Here is a 15,601-nt window from a genome sequence, read left to right on the forward strand (position 1 = left end):
GCCACGAGAGCTAGCATAGCGTTTTCCAGCAAATGTGTCTCCATAAAAGAGCCTGGTGCAGAAGCCCTCAGGCAGCTAGACTGGAGGTTCCTTATGTGCTGACTTCAGCGTGGATGATAACCAAAAGCTAGTAGAGGTGGAGAAGTGGAGAGAGCAGGTAAGGATCACTCTTTTCAGAGGAGAGCACTTCTCCTTTCTCGTGGGTTCCTCCTCACCAGCCTTTACTTCTGAGCAAGCATGTGACCACAGAGGAAGTTCACAATGGCAGAGAGAAGCTGGCTGGGGGCAAGGGCCACGAGAAACGCCCTCCTACTAGGACCTGGGGTGTGGGGTTCTTGCTTCTTGATGCTGCATAGATCCTGAATGGTATTTTCTTAACAAATGAGACTACAGGAATAAGTTTCCAGCACTTTCCTCACCTATCCTCTGAAACTTCCCTCTCCGTGGCTCGCTTATCAGCCTGGCCTTGGTCCACCTGCCTCAGGCTTTCCAGATCCTCATGGCTGAGTCTCCTTATGTCTCCGCTGCAGACGCCTGCCCCCTGTGAGTCTGGGAGTCGAGTCTCCACCTAGAATGAGGGTCCAGCTGAAGCTCTGGCAGCTCTCCTGGGGCTCCCCCTGAGCACCACTCCCTCATCCCCTTGGCTGGAAGGGCACCAACTGTTGCCCTGTATCATCTCCATCCCAGCTCCTCCTTTTTTGAGCTTAGGAAACTGGGATCCATGGTTGGGCCCCTGGCCACCTCCTGTCAGCCCCCAACCAGGCTCATGAATCACCCTGCGTCAGTGCAGCTCCATGACTGGGGCCAGCTCAGCATGGCCAGAACAGGAGGTGTCCTGAGGACGGAGGTCAGCGTTAGTCCTCAGCAGGTGTGATCCCTATTCAGGGGAGGGCTCCAAGCTGTTTTGGGGAGTTAGGACTGAGGCTGCTGTTCCCATTGAAAACATGGGATTGGGACCAGGGCAGACCTTTATGACCTCATTTACTCCTCTGTTCATTCGTTCATTTGTTCATTCATTCATTCGTTCAACAAATGTAACTAGTAAAGTACCTACTAAGTCCAGGCACCGTTTTGGGTGCACACTGACTTCTTAAAGAACAAGGAGAGCCTCTCGCTGTCTCCGTGTACACATTTGGCTTAAAATGCAAGAGGTTGTTCTCATTTCAACCGCCCTCCTTTTATGACTGAAGAGGAAGGCTGCAGCTGAGGAGGGAGATTACTGGCAGCCACCATCGCAGGTGGCTTAGAAAGCATAGCTTGGGATGGAAACAGTAATGAGATACTACTACATACCCATTAGAATGGCTAAAATCTGAACCTCATTGTCCTCGTCTGTAAAGTGGTGATGAGCACAGGGCCTGTCTCATGGGGTGACCGTGGGGATTAAGGAAGACCCTGCTGGTACACCTGACGCTGACATTGAATAATATTGTATGTCAACTATAATTGAATATATATATATAGTCACGGGATGTGGAGTACAGTGTGGAGAGTGGAGTCAATGGAATTGTAATAGATATGTATGATATTGGGGGGGGGCGGTGGATTCAGGGAGGGGGGTTGCCACTTTGTGAGAGGTAAAAAGTATAACTATTGCATTGTTTTGTACATCTGAAACTAATAAAAAATTTTTTTAAAAAGAAGAATTAGAGCTCTCTATTTGCTCCTAGGAAATGCTTGATGAAGTCTGTGAGGGGCCAGAACCATACAGGCTCTTGAAAGCTCTTCCCAGGAGAGAGGAGACCCAGTAATTCTGGGCCAAGGGGCAGATCTCTCAGACATTGGCTTCCTGTAGAGGACACAAATTAACTTAAAGTTACCTGAAGGCACACCAGAACGGGTCTGGGGTCAAACACAGAATCAGAAGGTGTTTGCCTGGCTTGGCAGGTAAAACAGAAAGTGCATGAAAACAATATGCTTTTGAGCTAAGCTGGTCCCCAAGACAAAGGTGAACCCATGGGAATTAGCTCCCTACCTAGTTTATATCTCAGTTCTGAGGAATATGCCGCTTTCTCTTTAAGATTTTGATGACTCACCAGACAGAGCTGGGTGAGGACTAAGCTGAGGTCAAAGAGAAGCTTCTCGAGCCCTCAGGTAGAAGTGCTCAGTGGTGTCAGCTCCAGTGAGCCACCTGAGTCCATACTCGGAGCTGGGAACCAAGAGTTTCCTGTGATTCGCCTCTGCACTTAGCAATAAGAATGGAACAGGGAAGATGGCCTCTACGGCAATCAGACTTCCCCACCATCAACCCCGAGTGGTGGCCACTGCAGGAGAATCAAACACACTGAGCCAACGCATGCCTTCCTCCCAGAAGCAGAGCTGGGGCCCTCACCCAGCCCCTGTGCCATCCCCTGGTCGCTGTCCCTCATCCCAGCCAAACCAGATGGCGGACGGCCCCAGAGCCTCCTGTGGCCACCACAGCTTGTCCTTCTGTGCGTCTTCCCTCCCTCAGCCTTGCTCCCATCTCTCTTCTGGCTCCTTAGGCTCTTACTTCATTAGTTATTATGAAGTTGCTATTATTAGTTATTATGAATATCATTAGTTATTATTAGTTCATTCCTTTGTTCTGCAAACTGGTATTGAGCACCTAGTGGGCATAAAGCACTGTAGGGGACACTATGGGGGACCCCAGGTTAGAAAGATACCAAGGAAACAACCCAATCACCAATCTCCTGGGGAGCAGATAAACAAGTGGTGTATTTATACTACGGAAGGCTATTCAGCAATAAAAAGAACCAGCCTACTGAGATGTTCAAGGGCAGGAGTGGATGTAAAGAGAATCGTGCCGAGTGAAAGACGCCAGACACAAAATGTCCTGGAGCTAGATAGAGGTCTTGGTTGCACAACACTGTGAATGTCACTTCAAAAAGGGTTAATTTTACGTTATGTGAATTTCACCTAAAATGTAAATTTTAGGTTTTAGGTGAATTTCACATCTTTAAAAGGAAAAAAAAAATCTATGGTGACAGAAGCAGCTCAGAGGTTGCCAGAGACTAGAGGTGGGGATGTGTACTGACTGCAGAGGGGAACAGAGAACTTTCCAGAGTGATGGAAGATTTCCATTTCACGAAGGTGATGGTGGCTACACTGACCAAAACTCATCAAACTGTATACTTACAATGAATGAATTTCATTTTATTATAAATTATACCTCAACAGAGCTGATTTTCATTATTATTATTATTAAGTTATCCAGTGTGCAGCCTGGCCGGGAAGAAAAATGTTTGGACCCATTCAGTTCTGAGCTAGTAGCCACCAAGTGTAACAACCAAAAAATGTCCCTGACCATTGTCAAATGTTCCTAGGGGACAAAAACCACCCCGGTGGAGAATCACTGGACTAGACAGATAGTAGGTTTTCTATTCTGCCTCCCATATTCCTAACCTCCCTTTCATGTGTTCCATCTGCTTCTGGGAATTTGTGCAGATCATAACTTCCCTTTCAGTCACTAATCTGCTGCTTAGCACAACCATTATGCTCTTAACGTCAATTATTTTATTTTTCATTTCCAGATGTTTTATATGGTTTTGTTTTTTAAATCTGCCAGGTCAATTTTGCTTTGTCATATTTTCAGTGCCTTCTTTTGTTTCTGTAAGTCTATTAAACATATGTTATATTCTTCATCAAATCATGTCAGCATCAGAAACCTTTGGAGAATTCAATCTATTGTTTGGTTCCACTGACTCTCCCTTACGGTGGCTTATTTCTTCTGTACTTGATAATACTGTGCCAGGAGCTTGCATTTAGCTAAATTTAATCTATGATTGGGAATGCGTCTCCCCAGGAAGCATTTGCGTTTGCTTCTGCTGGTCATCAACGGGTGGTGATATTCACATGGCGCCATTTTAATGTTTCCTGCCTAGGATTTCCTTAACCATGTATCAGTTTGAATCTCAGCCCTGTACTTACAATTCTCAAAGGGTACTTATTAATAGCATCATGATCGTTAACAGCTTTTTCTACCTGAAGCTGCAATGGGGGCAGGTTTTTATTATTATTATTTTTTTAATTCTTTCCCTTTGCTCACAAGTAAGTAACTCCCAGTCTGCCATTTAACTGAAAACATAGACCCTTTCAGAATTCTACTCTAACGTGGTGTTTCAGGTACCGCTCACGTTCGATGGTCTGAGTGTATTGTTCCCCCAAACTCTGCAGTTCATCCCAGAACACTGGCCTTCCTGTAAGGGCGTTTGGCTCCAGAGTAACCACAGCTTCCTCTCTGGTTTCACCGTTAACTATTCATTTGGGTTTTTAGTTGGTTTGTTTGGCCTTTGGGGATGCCTTTAGGCTGGTTCATGCAAGTTCCTTCCTACTCTTTGCATCATTGTCTCAGCCATTGCTTTCATCCGGAGGGTGGTTCACCTCAGGGAGTATGTAGCAAACGATGCTCTCACTTAGGTACAGGACTTTGGAGAAAGAAAATCAGGCCATCTCTCCCAGGAAACCTCCCAGGTCTTCCCTCCTCTCTCATTGGCTGGTTTAGACTCAGGTGATCATCTTTAAACCGATCACTGACAGGGTGATTCGGACCACCTTGCAGCTGGGATATCCTCCCGATTCCAGAGGGAAAGGGGGACAGCCAGACAAGATGGTGGCTCCATCTTGGGAGAGCAGAAGTTGGATAGGAGGCGACCAAGACATCTGCTACAGAAGCCGTCCTAGAAGTCCTCTCTGTTCTCTGACTCATCTGGTGTCTTCCTGAATCCCTTGCCTTGATCTCTGTGAACTCACAAGCTTTTGCTCTCACACCCATCTCTCAAGGCCTAGGGTTCTCTGTGGCTGCAGCCTTGGGAACTTGAATCTTTCCTCCTCTCGTCAGCTTCCCAGGTCAGTCTCCTCCAGGGCAACAACAGCTTTCTTTTTACAAACCTCCATGGGCATACAAACTCCTCATATCTCAGATAGTCTGGCAGAAGCTACCATCCCTTTCTAGGTTCTAGGGATAAACCCCAGTGACTGTGGCCCTGGCCAAAAAAAGATTAAAAAAAAAAGCATTTAGACTCTATTCAGCTGCCAATTTCTCTCCTAAATCTTACAGATTTCTTGGGAAACAACTGGCTGGCCCTCAAGTGCCACTGGACTTTAGCTCAGCTCTCCTTCCTGTTTCTAGGGAGGATATGTCCTAACCCCGGGGCATCCTCAGGTGGCATCAGACAAAGAAAGATGGGGCATTGCTGGCACAGGCCTAGGAGCAGGAAGACACAGAAGCTCTACAGGGCACAGTGGAGTCCTGACTCAGGAGGTCCTCTGTATGTGGTGGTAGAATCCAGTTGGTCCCTTTGACAGAGACACTAACTGAGCCTCAGGGCCATCACTGCTCATTAGTAATCACATATTTATACAGAGTGGCCAGAGATGGCACAAGATGCCTTCAGACATTGGACTGTTAAGTTAATGCAGGAATTGGGGGACTTTTTTTTTTTTAATTATTTTTTATTGTGAAATACATGTTTTTAGAATTAGTTTCAGCTGTACAACACAATGCAATAGTTATACTTTTTGGGGGACTTTTGGATGTGTCTTCTGGTGTCTCATTTGTTGATGTGTTCCGGTTGTGGGCCCTTGATGTGCTATGAGTTGCCACCCACACCATCCAGCACTGGGGAAAAAAACCTGTAGGTTGTATTACCAGGATAATAGAGAACTGAATAGAGAACTCTCCCCATCTTGGTGCCACAGGCTCTTCTCCAGATCCACACGTGTCTCCACCACCCGTCATGTGACATCAATGCTCCAAAGATAAGAAGCAAATATGGGAAGGAATAAAATCCAATGCTAATGAACCCTATTCATAAAACAGGAAAGACGGGCCAGCCGAGTGGCGTGATGGTTAAGAGTTGGCTTGGGACGCCAGAGGGCTCCGGTTCGGATCCCACATATGAGGGCCAGTGACACTGCCCTCTACAGCTACGATGCTGAACAACAGCTCAACCTGGAGCTGGGCTGCCATGAGTCTCTGGCGACGGCGTAGGCTGCAGCCCCTGTGGCAGTGGATTGCCATGGGCTACCGTGTGTAGCCAGCAGCCACCGTGAGTGGCCAGCAGCCGCAGTGAGCGGCCGTCCAGAAGCCGCTGATGTGCCTCGCCCGGGAAGAGCACAATGATGGTGCAAGATTGGGCCAGTGAAGCAACATCCTCCACAACTAGACTGAAGAACAAAAGGACAGCAACTTGTCTGTTCCCCTTCCCCCAATTCCCCAGTGTTGTTCCCATCCCCCCAATTCCCCAATAAAAAAACAAAACCAGGAAAGATGGGCAGAACTTCACCCTGAAGACTCGACCACAAGGAAGAAAAACGAGAACCTTGGAGAGTAAGGGCAGCTGGCCAGAGGCAGGCGGGGACTGTGGCAGGGAGTTGGGAACGATGGTGTGAGATGGATTGCCACATCCTATAGTTTTTACCGAGAACTTTGCATGAATCTGCTTATTATGTTACCAAGATAAGGCTCATGGTCAAGTGTTCATCACTCTTTCAACCCAGCTTTGAAAGTTTTCTGTCACTATTGCCCCTTCTAATATTTCTGTCACCATGGCCTCTTCTAATCCTTGAAATTAAGACACAGCTGGAGGGGCTGGGAGGAGAAGGTAGAGGGAAGAGAAACACCAAGATCTGGGCTGGAGATTGGGAGCTGGGTAACCAGCATCTACCCCAATATGGTAGCTACAAGACACACGTGACAGTTGAACACTTGAAGACGTGTGTGTTCTGCATTGAGGTGTGCTTTAAGTGTCAAATATGCACTCAGTGTGGAAGACTTGCTATGAAAAGAAGGACTTAAAATGTCTTCAGTATCATTGAAATAATATCTTGAGTGTATTGGGTTTAATCTCATACACCACTAAAATTAATTTCACCTTTTAAAAATTGATTTTAATGTGGCTACTAGAAAATTGTGAGTTACACATGTGGCTCCCATTCTATTTCTATTGGACGGCACTGGGGTAAAATCACACGGGGTTGGGATTTGCTGCTTTTTGTACAACAGGAGAGGCAGGAGCTGGAAAGGGGGCTTTCAGAGGCTGCCCCCACCCTCTCCGTCTCAGCCTCCTGGAGCTGGCGGCACTAGACGGAAGGGACTGTCCTATTCCCAAGTAGAGAGGTGTTGAGGGAAATCTAGCGACACAGCAGCTCACCCCTGCACACACATTCACACTGAGCGTCTCCTGTGTGCCAGGCACTGAGCTGGGCACTGGGGGTGCAAGAGCGAACAAAATATCGATCCTGGGCTCCAAGAGCTCATATTCACAAACCATCCCCACTCCGGGGGCATGTGCTAGACACGTGTACGGCACCAAATGCTGTGGAGGTGGTTGTCAATAGTGATAGCTACCTCGTTCCAGGGCGACCAGCAGAGTCTTCACAGAGGGTGTAACACCTCACCCGGGAAGGATAATAGGTGACACCCAGGTGGAGAAGGGAGGGGAACGTATGCACAGCACAAAAACATGAAAGAGCTTGGGGAAATGGGTGAGGGGTGCTTCTCAGGATGGCAGGAGAAAGGGACATGAGGCTAGAGGAACAGGTTTGGGTCAGATAGGTAAGATCATCAAAGGCCATGCTGTGGAGACCAAGAACTTCTGAGGATGAAATCAGGATGGGCTCTGTAAGGATTTTCTAATCTCTCCTCTTCTGGGTAACTCCCTGCAGTCCTTTGAAACTCAAACATAAACTATTTTAGACTAAAAACAGCAAACTTGGACTTGCACATCATTTGCTAAGGCTGGGTTTGTAAGGCACCGTGAGAAAGCCAGGGGTTGATCATATCAGAACAGACACAGCGAATCCCGAATAATGGGGGCCAATGGCACCACAGCGGGATCAGGACGTGTGCATTCTGGTCCTCGTGCTGCCATGACTTTCTCCTCTCTGATTTTCCTCCTCCTGTTCTTCCTAATGCCCTGTGTACAGTGAGAGTCCAGGCTTAATGGCTCCTCACAGACTTTTCACTGCAAATTTCTAGAGCATTTCAGCCCTCTCTGCACGGCAGAAGGAGGAAGGGGAAAGCTATGAAGCAGGAACCTTGCTTATCTCATTTACTTCCCCATCCTCTGGGTGCAAACAACATCTGGTCCTAGTCGACAGTTAACAAATAGATGCTAAGGAAGGGAATGAGGAAATGACAGGAAATAAGGCTGGCTGTGAGTATGAGAGTGGGGCCTAACTCTGAAAATCTAGAAAGACACATAGAATGATTCCCAGGCCCCAAGGACCAGCGTCATGACTTGACATTCCCTTAATAAGCCAAGCAAACCCTCTAAACCAGAGGTTCTCAACCAGGGGTGTTTTTTGCCCCAAGGGGACATCTGGCAACATCTGAGACAATTTTGGCTGTCTCAGTTGGTGTTTGTCTGGGAGGAGTGGGGAGAGGGATTGCTACTGGCTTCTAATAGGAAAGGCCAGGGATTCTGCTAAACACTCTATAATGCATGGGACAGTTCTCCACAGCAAAGAATGATCTCACCCAGGGCCGGCCAAGTGGTGCGTTGGTTAAGAGCTGGCTTGGGATGCCAGAGGGCCCCAGTTCAGATCCCATATATGAGGGCCAGTGACACTGCCCTCTACAGTTAAGATGCTGAACAATAGCTCGACCTGGAGCTGGGCTGCCGTGGGTCGCCGGCGATGGCGTAGGCTGCAGCCCCTGTGGCAGTGGGCTGCCATAAGTTACCGTGTGTAGCCAGCAGCCAGTGTGAGCAGCCAGCAGCCGCCGTGAGCGGCCATCCAGAAGCCGGCGACTGATCTGCCTTGCCCGGGAAGAGCACAATGGTGGTGCCAACTTGGGCCAGTGAAGCAACATCCTCCACAACTAGGCTGAAGAACAAAAGGACAGCAACTTGTCTGTTCCCCTTTCCCCAATTCCCCAGCACTGTTCCCCTTCCCCCAACTCCCCAATAAAATCTTAAAAAAATAATTTAAAAAAATGATCTCATCCAAAATGTTGATAGTTCAACAACATCAAACATTAAGTGACCATATGAGCCAGTGATTCCACTCCTAGGGGTATAGCCAAGAGAAGTGAAAATATATGTCTCCATGAAAACTTGTACACAAACACTCATAGCAGCATTAGTCACACTAGTCAAAAGGAAGAAACAACCCAAATGTTCATCAACTGATAAATGGATGAACAAAATATGGTGTATCCACACAATGGAATATTATTCATCCAAAAAAAGGAACAAGGTACCGATACACACGACATCGTGAATCAACATTGAAAACATGATGCTAAGTGAAAGAAGCCAGACCCCAAAGGCCACATATTGTATGATTCCACTTATACAAAGTGTCCAGAATTGGTCAGTCCATAGAGACAGAAAATAGAGGAGTGGTTGCCAGGGCTTTGGGGTAGGAAAGGGGGGAGTGGGGAGTGACTGCTAATGGGAACAGGGTTTTTTGACTTTTTTTTGAATAACAAAAATGTTCTGGAATTAGATAACGGTGGTAGTAGGACAACTTTGTGACCATTGAATCGTAAGCTTTAAAAGGGCAAATTTTATAATATATGAATTATATCATTTTTTAAAAATCACTTTAAAAAAATCAAATAGTTTCAAGGTTGAGAAACTCTGTTTTGAATAAGAATGTGACGCCAACAGCAGACTATTCCGTGATGGAACACAAAGAAAGGTAGAGGCACGGCGGGCCATTAGAGGGCAGCCTGGCTGCGGAAGGCGATGCCCCTGGTACAGGGGACACCGGTTCTAGTCCGTCCTCCTGAGCAGACTCAGGCAACCTCCCAGCTGAAGTCAGAAAACTGGAGAGGGGCCCTGAAACCTGCCCGGCATTCAGGTCCGGAAAGGAATGTCCCCAAAGTAAATCACTTGAGTTATTGTAGAGTTGGAGCTTCTCTGCGCATCTGGATGGAGTTCCAGTTCTAGGTTTGCAAGGATGAGGACCAGACCTGGGTGAATTCCCCACGAGGAGACCTCTGCATCATCTCCTAACTCCATCTACCTTAGAAGCACTTAGGGGATTGGACCAGCCAAAAAAGCCAGGGTCCCCATGGTCCACTTGAGGGGACAGGTACATCTGAGCACCTGCTGGGCCCCCAACTCTCATGTTTTTCATGCATTCTCCTTGCGCCCACCTCAGTGTCACCCCCACGTGACCTCACTAAGTCGTTGTGCTGAGCCTAAAATTCACCAGAAAGGAGAAAAGCCCACGAGAGGAAGGCCAGAAAGAATCAACCTCACTGCGAACCGACAGGGGAGGGAAGGGAACTTACACCATGCCTCCATGGTAACATTGCATAACGTGCACACGCACCATGATTCAACAGCTCGTGCCCCACTTTCGCAATGTCCATCACCTCAGTCCTCCACAGAATCTCTGGCTGGTGGACAAGGTCAGTCTCAAGCCCACTTTACAGGGGAAAGAATTCAGCTCAAAGAGGGTAACTCAGGTTTATTTAGAGCCTGATCCAGAATCCCAGCTCTGTACAAACAGTGTGGACTCGGGCGTGTCCCCTTACACCCCTGGGCCTCAGTTTTCACATCTGTGAAATGAATGATGCCTGATCTCCTCCCACCCTCCCAGTCCCGACTTTCCATGGCTCTGAGCTGGGACAGGACGCCTGTTTCCTTACACCCGGTCCAGACCTCTCTAATCATGAACCAGGCTGTGCTGCCTCTGCCAGCGGAGAATTTGAATTTGTAGGACTTGTTGCCTCAAATATCTGTAGGTAGAGAGTGGCTCCTTCTAAAGTCAAATCCCTAAAGCTCTGTCCCCAGGGAGAAAGATGCCTACAATGACCAGGCTGGGGGCAGGTGTTGGACCCAAAGCCAGAACCCCAGGAAGGCAGGAAGTCCTGCCCTTTGCACGTTTTCCAGGCCAGGTTTCACACGGAGCTCCCGACTTGGGACTGTTCTCTCAGGCACATGGACTCCTCCTGGGTCTCCATGCTGGGTCTGCGACCCTGGAGCAGAGCCGGGAGTGGCTGTGCCTCCTGTCTTCTCCAGGCTGCTTCTCATCCAGGGTCTGGAGCATTGAGCATCTCTGCTTCTATGGACGGAATCCCTGCACTCAATGGATGGGATTCCGTGGGCTGAGCAGCGTTACTCGAACCAGGTGGGAGACTTCCAGGCAGAGGGGTTGTCAGGAACAACCTGGGACTTCAACTGAAACGTCCCTCAAGCCACAGGCTCAGTGCCAGGAGTGACGAGAGGCCATGTGCCCACGGGGACTTCACGGAGACTGTACATTCACAGCAACCAAGAAGGTTACCAACACTTAGTAATGTGGATTAGCGCTGTGCTGGCACCTCCTGGGGTCCAGGTGAAAACTGGAGTTTCTGGGTTCTGGGGTTAGAAGATTCCAGGCTCTTGCCTATGCCCCACTTCTCCAGGATTTGGGGAGAATCCTAGATTGCTGCCTGGACCCCTGCTCTCTCTCTCTCCAGAGCCTATTCCTCCACTCCCATCGCTGGCTGTGTTAGAGTAGATGAGAGAATAAGAAATCCTACGCCTGTCTAGAGGCAAGTCACAAAGTCCCACTCGAGCCCAAGGGTGTCCCCTCTCCCGTTCCCAGCTGATCCTGAGCCTTCTGACCCTACACCCTTTGGATCAGCTGATGGCCCATGAGGTTGATCATCTGACAAGTTCAGGACATGTTTGATCTTCTCACTGAATGACATGTGGAATGCTCAGACCAATCTCACACTGTGGGGACAGTTCTGCTTCTATGACAGTGAAGAGCCACGTGCCCAGCTGATGTTCAGCAGGTGACTTTGATCTTGAACTCAGTTCATGGAGAGTTAGGTGATCATAAACCCTTGTCAATCAAAGCTCCCTGCTCCTTTTTTGTAACCCATCATCCCTTTTGTTCACTTGCTTTCCTAATTCATCCACCTGAACACAGTAACTAGTGGATGCCAACTATCACGCTCTACTTATTAAACAGTTACTTATCTGTAAGTTACTGTGAAACACTTGCGATTACAGCTTGCACAGAGCAGCTGAGGTCATCCCAGTCACCTCATCACTCTGCAATCAACCAACATGTGCTATTGGGTTTTACTAGTAGAAGGTGACTAGTTATGCTCTCTCAGGGTTTACCCTTGACCTCGGTGTTAGGAGGGTGTTGTGGGTTTGTCTCCCATAGGTGGCCCAGATTTGCAGCATGTAAGGCAAAGGGGAGAGTCCACAGGGTCAAATTCAAAGGATCTGGGAAGAGCAATAAATCAGTGTTGGCAACAAAGAACTTGAAGGTAGTGAGAAAGAGACCCAGAGGTAATAAAACAGCAGGGAGGGTGGGGTTGGGGTGGTGAGAGCCTTTATAAAGAGCTGGCTTCCGAGCCGTGAGAGAGAAATCATGGAAGGGCCACTGGGCCATGGGTGAGGAAACTGCTACTCAGATGGCCTCGAATGATGGCCGCAGCCCCTGGACCTGGTAAGGTGAGATTTAAAACTTGTTCTGTCTGACCCCAAATTGGCTTTACCAACCACAGGTGGGGTGACTGCCCTTCCCTTTGACATTCTGAAGTCAGAGTGGTAAAATCCAGGTATTGGGGAGAGACAATTGGGCACGAAATTAGGGAGCTCAAGTTTGGGGAATAATCGAGTGTTTCTTCATCATTATGACATCCAAGGGGTGGGTGGCTATAGATGCATCATTCCACTCACACGGCCGTCTTCTTCTCCTTGTGAGTATTTGTACTATCTTCCTCTGTCTCTTATGTCCAATTTCCTCTTTTTATAAGGACACCTGTCAAACTGGATGAGGGCTCACCTGAATGACCGTTCCCCTATTTCAGGCCCTTCCCCTTCTCAGCTGCACTGACCTGGAAAACAGAGAAGTCCTGCATTGTCCCACCAGCTGGAACAAATACAACCCGCTTCGAGTCCAGGATGTGTGATTCCACACATGGCCACAGGGTGGAGACACACAATTGTTCAATCCCTACGTGGTGCTCCAAGGCTGAGCCATATCAAGGGGTTTACCCAAACGGTAGACTTGCTGGGGTGTAAGATTTAAAAACAAACAAACATAGTCTTGTGGTCACTTTCTTAACCGTAGGTAAGTCAGCCCTGGGTTACCTTTCTAAAGGACTCAGGTTAATTTAGAAATACCTTCCACTTCCTTGGACCAGCTGTAAATATGCTGATTAACCTAACATTATTTAACCCTGCAAATATTTGTCACGTGGGCGCTCTGGGCCAAGCATAGTGCTCTATTTTAAAGGGGGATCTGGATTGTACACAAAGGCAAGACACAACTAAGGGAGGACTTTATCAGACACCACCGGAACACACACCAGGATGATAGCACCTGCGTGTAGCAGCCTTACTGGAATAGATAGAGATCATGTAAGCAACCTATGCATAGGTGGTTCAGAAAAAAATTATGCAGAGATATAAACAACAAAACAGATGTGGCAAAATGTTTTTAAAAAATAGGTGAATCTGGGCCGGCCGAGTGGCGCGATGGTTAAGAACTCGCTTGGGATGCCAGAGGGCCCCGGTTCGGATCCCACATATGAGGGCCAGTGACACTGCCCTCCACAGCTAAGATGCTGAACGGCAGCTCGACCTGGAGCTGGGCTGCCATGAGTCGCCGGCGACGGCGTGGGCTGCAGTCCCTGTGGCAGTGGATTGCCATGGGCTACTGTGTGTGGCCAGCAGCCAGCGTGAGCGGCCAGCAGCCGCAGTGAGCGGCCGTCCAGAAGCCGGCGACTGATCTGCCTCGCCAGAGAAGAGCGCAATGATGGTGCCAACTTGGGCCAGTGAAGCAACATCCTCCACAACTAGATTGAAGAACAAAACGACAGCAACTTGTCTGTTCCCCTTTCCCCAATTCCCCAGCACTGTTCCCATCCCTCCAATTCCCCAATAAAAATCTTTAAAAAAAAAAAATAGGTGAATCTGGATAAAGGATATATGGGAGTTCTTTGTACTGTTTTTATAGTTTTTCTGTAAGTTTGAAATTATTTCAAAACAAAGGGTTTTATAAAGTACTAAGGTCCAGGAGTCCTGGATGCAAAATTCTGATTTTCCATTACCCATCTGAGTGGCACCTGTCATCTCAGGTAACCTCTCTGGCCCGCGGCTCTTCTTCTATAAAACCAAGAAGGCAGCCTGTTTTCACTCCCGTAAAGTATTCCACTATGTGAATAAACCTCAGATCACCCATTGCCCTAACGAGAAAAAGAATAAAGAAACAGAAAGAGCAAATGAAGTTGATTTTAGTAATATATTTTGTGTACCCCAATATATCCAAAACATTATAATTTCAACATGTAATCATTGTGTTAACTTAGCAATAAGATATTTTTGTTCTCTTATTTGTACCAAGTTTTCTTAGACTCACAGCCCATCTCAAATGAGACCAGCACATTTCAAGAGCTAATACCTGCCTGTGTCCAGAGGAGACCACAGGTCTGTGCTGGTTCTCTAGGCAACTCCAAGTGGGGGCCCAGCTCCAGGCTCCACCAACATCCTACTCCTCTCCTCCCCCATCCAGGTCACTCTTTTCTGGTCTGAGGCTGAAAAGCTTTCTCTTGTTTCTCACTATTCCCCCCAATCTATGGCCTGGGCACATTTCTTCCTCTTCCAGTGTTTTCACTGCTGTATTTAACAGTACCCATGATTGTCCAAATAATGTTTGTTGAATAAATGACTAGCTGGTGAATGAGTAAATGAATGAATACTGCCTTGATTAGAACATATCGAGGGAACGCCAAGCCAATGTATCCTCCATCTGGGTGGACTGTGAAGTTCTAGTAAACATCCCTGACACTATAGGGTAAGAGGCTGGGTTAGGGAACTACCTCAGTTTCGAATGTAATTTCCTGTAAATAGCAGAAACTCCAACAAACAGTGAGTTAAAGATGTTTAGGTTTATTTGTCTCCTACAACATTAACTTGGAGTTGGAAATAACAGCAAGAAGTTATAACAATGATATATATTTACACACCTAACAACAGACCATCAAAATATAGGAGGCAAAAACTGCCACAGTGGAAGGGAGAAATAAACAGTTCTACAATAATAGTTGGGGACCTCAATACCTTACTCTTAATAATGGATAGAATGGCCAGATGAAAGGTAAGCAAGGAAATAGAGGACATAAATGATACAATAACTCAACTAGATTTAATAGACAGATACAGAACACTCCACCCAACAACAGCAACATACACATTGTTCTCAAGTGCATATGGGACATTTTCCAGGACAGACCTTATGTGAGGCCACAATTAAGTCTCAGTAGATTTAAAAGGATAGCTATCATAAAAAGTATTCTCTCTGACCACAACAGGATGAATTTAGAAATAAAAAACAAAAGTGAAACTGGAGAAATCACAAATTTGCGGAACCTAAACAACACACTCTTACACAACTAGTGGATCAAAGAAGAAATCATAAAGGGAATTTAAAAACACTTAGAGGGCCGGCCGAGTGGCGCGATGGTTGAGAGCTCGCTTGGGATGCCAGAGGGCCCTGGTTCGGATCCCACATATGAGGGCCAGTGAACACTGCCCTCCACAGCTAAGATGCTGAACAACGGCTCAGCCTGGAGCTAGGCTGCCGTGAGTCGCTGGCGACGGCGTAGGCTGCAGTCCCTGTGGCAGTGGGTTGCCATGGGCTACCGTGTGTAGCCAGC

This window comes from Hipposideros armiger, unplaced genomic scaffold, assembly GCF_001890085.2.
Source record: "Hipposideros armiger isolate ML-2016 unplaced genomic scaffold, ASM189008v1 scaffold_150, whole genome shotgun sequence".
Classification (NCBI taxonomy): domain Eukaryota; kingdom Metazoa; phylum Chordata; class Mammalia; order Chiroptera; family Hipposideridae; genus Hipposideros; species Hipposideros armiger.